This window comes from Sceloporus undulatus, chromosome 2 (genome assembly GCF_019175285.1).
Source record: "Sceloporus undulatus isolate JIND9_A2432 ecotype Alabama chromosome 2, SceUnd_v1.1, whole genome shotgun sequence".
Lineage (NCBI taxonomy): Eukaryota > Metazoa > Chordata > Lepidosauria > Squamata > Phrynosomatidae > Sceloporus > Sceloporus undulatus.
This window is the reverse complement of record NC_056523.1, coordinates 312,986,093-312,993,424: the sequence shown is the minus strand read 5'-3', so window position 1 is coordinate 312,993,424 and position 7,332 is coordinate 312,986,093. Positions and strand designations below refer to the sequence as shown.

General features: G+C 38.2%; 1 protein-coding gene and 1 long non-coding RNA gene across 5 annotated transcripts in view; one reads left to right on the top strand and one right to left on the bottom strand.

Moving 5' to 3' along the window:
* Positions 1 to 4,702, top strand: part of LOC121923471 — a 9,224-nt gene extending 4,522 nt beyond the window's left edge. For both annotated transcript variants that reach the window (XR_006102375.1, XR_006102374.1), the window contains exons 2-3: positions 2,605 to 2,676; positions 4,397 to 4,702. This is a non-coding gene — a long non-coding RNA (uncharacterized LOC121923471). The remainder of the gene's footprint in view (positions 1 to 2,604; positions 2,677 to 4,396) is intronic.
* Positions 1 to 7,332, bottom strand: part of ALPK2 (alpha kinase 2) — a 165,766-nt gene that overhangs the window by 137,540 nt on the left and 20,894 nt on the right. The window lies entirely within an intron of this gene.

The window sequence follows — 7,332 nt, the reverse complement described above, 5'->3', positions numbered from 1 at the left end:
AGCTGGGACCGGCAAGATGGCTCTTCTCTCCCTCAGAGTCCACAGCAGTGGCAGTTGGGAGGGAGGGAGGTTGCCTCACCAGCAGCTGGGACCGGCAAGATGGCTCTTCTCTCCCTCAGAGTCCACAGCAGTGACAGTTGGGAGGGAGGGAGGTTGCCTCACCAGCAGCTGGGACCGGCAAGATGGCTCTTCTCTCCCTCAGAGTCCACAGCAGTGGCAGTTGGGAGGGAGGGAGGTTGCCTCACCAGCAGCTGGGACCGGCAAGATTAACAGTCCCATTAGTTTTGCTAGCCACATTAAATCTGACGTGTGTGTAAGAAGCAATTTTGCTAGTTCCTGTTTCAATTTCATCTTTCTCTCCTCTGACAAAGTTATGTATCCGCTGTTGGTATTTATTTGAGCTCTTAAATGGATTAAACCATTTGTTAGCGTCATAAGAGGCCGGAAGCCACACCAAAGCTGCACGTGCATCACTGAAACAGCACACCTCTCAAGTGGCCCAAAGCCGCTTCGTTTGGCCTGTCTGTTCGAACTCTATGTTGGGGTTGACTTCGAAACCCCAAAGATAGTTCTTAAGATTTTGTTCTGTAAACATTCCAGATCACAAGCCTTCTGAAATCCTACTTCAAATAGGTTGTAGTTTTTTTCTTGGTAAGTTGCAAAATTGGCAGGACCTGTCCCTCCAGTGGAGGTGTACCAAAATTTAAAAATGTATCCAATAAGCTATTCCACCTCAATTTTGGCAGTATTGATATGAGGGTGCCAGGATGAGGAAGCAGCAAACAATATTCCTAAATAATGGTAGAATTTAACTTGTTCTATTTGATTTTCAGTTGAGTTTGAGTTGACTTGAAGACACATAGGAATGATAAATGTATACCTTGCCATTCACTTTGTTTATTGCCATTAGAGCTGCCATTAGGCCAAAAACCATTCAGGAACTATAATTTCCCATGTTTACCAGCATCAGAAATATACATGCACATTTGTAGGAGTGCATCTAATTTAACAAGGGTCCTGCTGTCAGCCCTCCCTTCCACTGTCAGAAGAGATTACGGCAGATGGCAGCCATGAGGAGCAGGGAGCCCTCTGGGCCTTTTGGGCACACTGACCTTCTTTGAGACAAGTTTCCCAGACACATACAGACATTATAATATAAATATAAACAGTAACACAGAGCACACAGTATACTAAAAGAAAATTAATAAAATGATGCCAGCAAATAATGATGCTTTAAAATTTCAGGACTGACCTTAACCTTCCATCTATCATAGCCACAGAGCCGGGGGCCAGGCTGTGAATATATATACCAGGGGGACTGTTTTCCATAGTGAGACAACAAACGCCAATGCCCAGCCCAACACCGGGTTCTATAATGAAACAAAGAGCAAACATTAAGAACAGTTTAAACAGTTCATTACAATAATCACTAAGGATTCAAGTACCATGGGCCCTTGGTATCTGCTAGGGTTTGGTTCCAGGAAACACACACATGCACCCCATGGATGATCAAACCCTATGAAATACAGTAGTATAGTAAAATGGTGTCCCTTATATAAAATGGCAAAATCAAATTTTGCTGTTTGGCACTTATATTTTAAAAAATATTTTCAAGCAGTGGATGGTTATTATTATTATTATTAACATTTATTTATAGATTGCTCTAAAGTTGCACAGTGCTTTACATAGTAAGGGTCAAATGAAAAAAATTAAAAAGGGGAAAATGGATGTTGAATCTGTAGATTAAAAAAAATCTGTAGATACAGGGCCAACTATATTCCTGAGTTGGAAACCAAGTAGGGATTCACCCAATACCCAGCTCTGGTCAGAGGAAGGAACTAAAGAGGGAAACCAGGGTTGCTAATAGGTAAGAGTAATCCACATGATATTTCTTGTAGAAGGAGGAATTAGGATGTGGAGGCTGAGCACCCCTGAATTATCAAGTAAACTGGACTACTATGACTCTTACATAGTTAAGCTCCCTCAGGAATTATCAGTCGGAAATGTACTAAATCATCACATGCAACCACACAAAAATATGATGGCAGTTATTGTAGTTGAGCCTTCCCATGAATGACAAAGACTGTATGAAATCTATCTTATGCACATTGATTTGGGAGTAAGCTACATTGAACACATGGAAGGGGGTTCTAAGTATATATTGTGCTTGTAAGTGTATTCATATTTAAAGATATTTCAGTGATAACAGATGGTAAAACTAATTTGTTCTCCCACTGACTATACCTGATTCTCTACACTTCAAGCTTTGTTGATACACACTTTTTTTTGCATTTTATTTGTCTATTTATTAGGAACATTATGTGTCTGATCCTGTATCTTGTAACATATCTCCACCCTTTTGCTTCTAAAGTAATGTTGTGTAGGGGAACAGATGTCATGTGAGACTTTATGGACACCTTTGCCTTCACGTAATCTGGTTTTATATGTTTTTCCATTTGTTGTATTTTATTTATTCAATTTTGTAATATTTCATTTATTGTTTTGACATTGCTTTTTGTATTAGTCAGATACTTTCCTGCTTCACTTGGTTGCTATTTTATGCATTCTATGTTTTCATTGTTTTATTTTTTTTTTAAAGTACAGTACCTGTATGTGGGCAAAATGAATAATGACCTGACCGCCAGTGTTGAGCCTTCCTCCCTAAAAAGCTTCCAGGTAATGTTTGCTGCTTGGTTCAACCGACTTAATTCTATGATTCTATGACTACAAGATTCTGTAGCAATATGCCTTGATAGAAATGAATTGCTGTGTTCATCCTTCCTGAATCTGGCTTGGCTTTGATTCACGCTGCCCCAAACTCAGAGCATCTTCACCAGTCAAGAATGGAATGTTTTCCCATAAACAATGTTCCAAAACAGATCATGTTTTTAACATGTCTCTTACAGCTGCTACTAATCTTATAAACTCTACTTTCAGAATTTCTGCCCTAATTTTTCCCATAGAACAAGCATGTTGGAGGTCAATCGGGAATAAAAAAATACACAGAAGTCCATTTAGACATTTGACTTCTTGTTCTTCTCTATTTTCCCTGTATGTTCATAGGCCCCAAAGCAAACTGAAATAATGGAAAACCCATTATAATGTTTTTTTCTTGTCAGCTTCCTATGTAAAACATACAGTTGTTGTTTCCCAACTTTTAATAATTAAATGGACTCGCACTACTCATATGTCAATGTTTTCACTGAGAATTCTTGGCAAGGTTGACTATGGTTATACGGGCATGCACTATAAATTTAAAGCAGATTTTAAACTGTTTTCATTCTCATGTTTGTTTGTAGTAGTTTTTTTAAAACAAAGCATTGGCTTGTAGTTGGTACTTCATAAAAGCAACAGAACCTTTAAAACAGCTTATATCCATAAAATACAACAATCCTATTAATGCACTTCTAAAAGTATAATAACAAAGGCATCCATGAAGAGAGCTTGGCATGTAATGTAGAAAACTGTTTTATTGTGTACTCTGTTTTGTGTGACTAATTTTGACCATGTTCTTGAAACAGTGCTATGATGTCTGCAAGGACAGGAAAAATCCAAAATATATTAATAAAAATAATGAAAAAAGGGGACAGGTCAAAAAACTGATTTTTAATTGGTTTACTAATCTAAATTTATTAACCCTGAAACCAAAATAAACACAATTTTAAAAAGCCTTTTCGCATGCAGCAGATGTTTTGTACTTCTGAATAAGAAGAGAATTCTGAAATGAGTTAGTTTCTTCAGTTGATTTGTTGCAAAATGCATTTTTTCTATTTTGAATGAGTGGATTCACACAATCAGTTCTGGGCTGGCTAGACATGTAGAGGGTTGTGGGAGAATGGAAAACGTCAATGGAATTTTTTTGCCCAGGTTTTTTTTCCAAAAGCCTTTTTGCTTTGGAAAAAAATGATTATGGGAGATTCTCTTTTAGATTGGTGAACAAAATATGTAAGGCATGGTGTTCATACAGTTATTCTCCTGGCATTATTTTTAAAAACTAGGTAGAATCTTAACTTTTAGGTAAGAGTACATACAGCATTTCATATCATTGCAATACCTAGTCTTGTTTTCTTTAGGTCTGCTTGGCACTATGGAGGACTAGAGAAGACAAAATGATTTCCTTTGTTTTACTAATGTTGATAGATTCCTCTATTCTCAATGAGTGTTTTTTTCCTATTCCTCATAAACTGGCAAAATGAAAGGGGTTCAGGTGTTTCTTGTAGCTCTATTTATAACAAACATTATTTTTTAAAATTTAAAAATTCAATTTATAATAATTCTTTGAACACATTGTATATCGAACATGATAATTTTATACAAAACCAAGTTACATATACATTTTATGTCCCTAAAGTTTTTTTTAAAAATGCTAATACTGCATTTTTCCCACTTTTTCCAGAATATTCCATTTTTTTTCTGGGGGGAAAGCCCTCCTTTCCATGACTTCAACGTTTCTGAAAATTTTACATCTCTTTTCACACTGACTTCTATCAACTGGTGCCCACCTGGACCTGGTGGCACATACTCAGTTCGATGCATGACTGCACAAGTACTTTCAGTTGAGTGCTGAAAGGCAATGCATATAGATCTTTTGCATGTCATCAATCTGATTGTGACATCAGTGATACAAAGCAGCAAGAAGACCGCATGAGCAGCATCACAGAAGTCTTGAAAAATGATCTCCCATGGTCTTTTCACTCCACTGACAAATAAAATTTTCTGAGAATATGCTTTTGTACAACTAATTTTGGTAATGCAGTGAACATAGAGGCAGCACCTCAATTTTTAATTCTTTGTTCATAAGATTTTTCTTTTTTTTTCTTTTGAGTTTTTTATGTTTTATTTTATTGTGCAATTGCTCAGCCTCAGAGCTGGGATTTCCACAGAAATTGTGTGTTTTTGTGTGTTTGTGGACGGGGGTCAGTTACGTCTACCTCTATTTCTCCTGCTGCTGCTTCTTCTAGATCTGGTCAAAATTCTCCTGCTTGGATCCCTGTTTCTGTGGCATAGTCATCTTCTTCTAGGTCTTTGGTGGGGTGTGGCCTGCACTGGATGTGGAGACACCCAAAACAGCTTTGGGAGCCAACCAAAGCTACCAAAAATGTGTTCCCACTTGGCAAGTTGTTTCAAAAACAAGAGGACAGGAGCTCATTGGCTGGCAATGGTGCACATTCAGCAAAGATGGACCCTGCTCACAGTTAAATATCTGATTGAGAGTCTGTGACGTGCCCAAACATAACAGTACATTTCATAACATTCATAAGACTTTTCATAGATTCTCTATGATTCTTCTAGCTAGCATCTTCTCATGAGCTTCTGTGACCCTCAACTATGTTTTAATGGGTAGTATCAAGTTTCTTCAAACCTTTATTGAGAGTGACATCCATGACGATCCTATCCTTTGGTCCAGGCCCTTTGCGACTGGAGGCAGAAACATCTCCATCTTCAATGGCAGGTAAAGAAGCTCCTCCACTGGTACTGGAGCTTGGATTGAAGGACCGACTCAGTAATGTACGAGCTGGAGTAAGGCTTGGGCTTCGAAGTCTGGTTCGTACCGTGAGAGTCACTACACCTTTCCTGAGTTGCTAAAAAAGCAACAGAACAGTTTGTTATGTTAAACAATGGATTTGATGGATTTTCCATACATTTAAATGGTGCAATTATGTATAATATGGAATGGGATTGAGCTCATGGTACAATATTGCCCATTTTTAATGAGCAAAAGTTGATTTCCTTCTGCAAAATATATTAATTTCCTCCTGCAATAATAATCTTCAAGAGATCACATATGCAAAATAACAACATCTGACAACTCAAACCCCACATATATACATGGCATACATGCACTGTGCCCATACCAACTTATGCACAGAGGAGCAAACATATCCTTCCTTGCACTGGCATTTATTTGGCTGGCAGCTATGAAGACCAACTCCAAAAAGGTAGCCACCACAGGGAGCTATTTTGAACCCAGCTTTGTCTATCTTTCAAATTTATGACAACCTGATCATGTATGATCAGTTATATTAAGGCTCTATAAAATAAGATAAATAATTCTGATTCACAAAACAGTGAACACTTGCAACATAAACATACAGAAGGCCACAACAGTTGTGTCTGTATTATGAGTAGTCCACTAGTTTGTGATCTCTAGTATCTCTGGGAAGCCCTGTCTGCAATTTACTTACCTTAAATGTTTTAATGGCCTCCTGATGGGTTAGACCTTGTAAGGATTCTCCATTAACTTCCAGAAGTTCATCACCTAGTTATCAAAAATGCATATCAATATTTAGAGAGAAGATAAAGTGTTTTTCTCAAGAACATAAGCAATCTTAAGCTTCCTCAGTTTCATTTCTCTTTCAGTGCCATGAAAAATATAATATAAATGGTAAAGATCATTATAAGCAAGTACTCTGAGCAAACTATAAACACAGCAAGAGCATCATCTGGAAACATTCTACCACTGCTACTACTCATACTATTGTTCTTATTGTTACTATTGCTACTATTATTTAATAATGTTTATACATGAAGTGGTGTACAATCAGATGTTGCATCAGTCCACAAAAGCTTATCCTAGATTTTTTTTTCAGTTAGCGTCTGGTTCTAGAAGCTTCCTTTATCTTATTTGGATTATAACTCTTGGAATCCTACACGCATTCCAAGTTCTGCCAAAGCTTCTCTCAGTTCTTGAGCTTGGTTTTGCAAGCAGTTGGGCTTGTAGAAATTTGCTCACAGTTACAATACCTTCTTTCAATCTGCCATCAGCAGCTGCAGCTCCATTTGGAAAAATCGTCTTCACGAAAATACCCATGCGCCCTCGGGCAGAATCTTGCCCTCCCACAATGCTGAATCCAAGACCCTGACACAATACAGGGGAGAAGGGAAAACAAAATGGCTATATGATGATATAGATTATAATAATGCTACCATTTATTCACAGAGGGTTAGCAGATCAAGTATCCAGTATGAAGTCTGCAACCTGGGCTTGAAAACATACAACTAGTTCTTTAAAACTACCATATATACTCATGTATAACTCGAGGGCAGTTTTGGGGGCCAAAATCATGGATTTTGATATGACCTGTGGATAATTCGAGGGTCAAACACTGGAGCATGTTACAAAAGATCTAAAGGGGGAAACAAAGCACCACTTCCCTCCCTATATCTCCCTCTCTGGGCCTCTCCCAAGGGCCACAGTCTCGGCATGGAAAGGGGGAAACAACCCTCGTCATGCACGCGCGCACACACACTCTTCCCCTTACCTCATTCTCTGGCTGGTGCAAAGAAACAATCCACTACATAATGGGATGTACCCACACCATTTAGATGTCC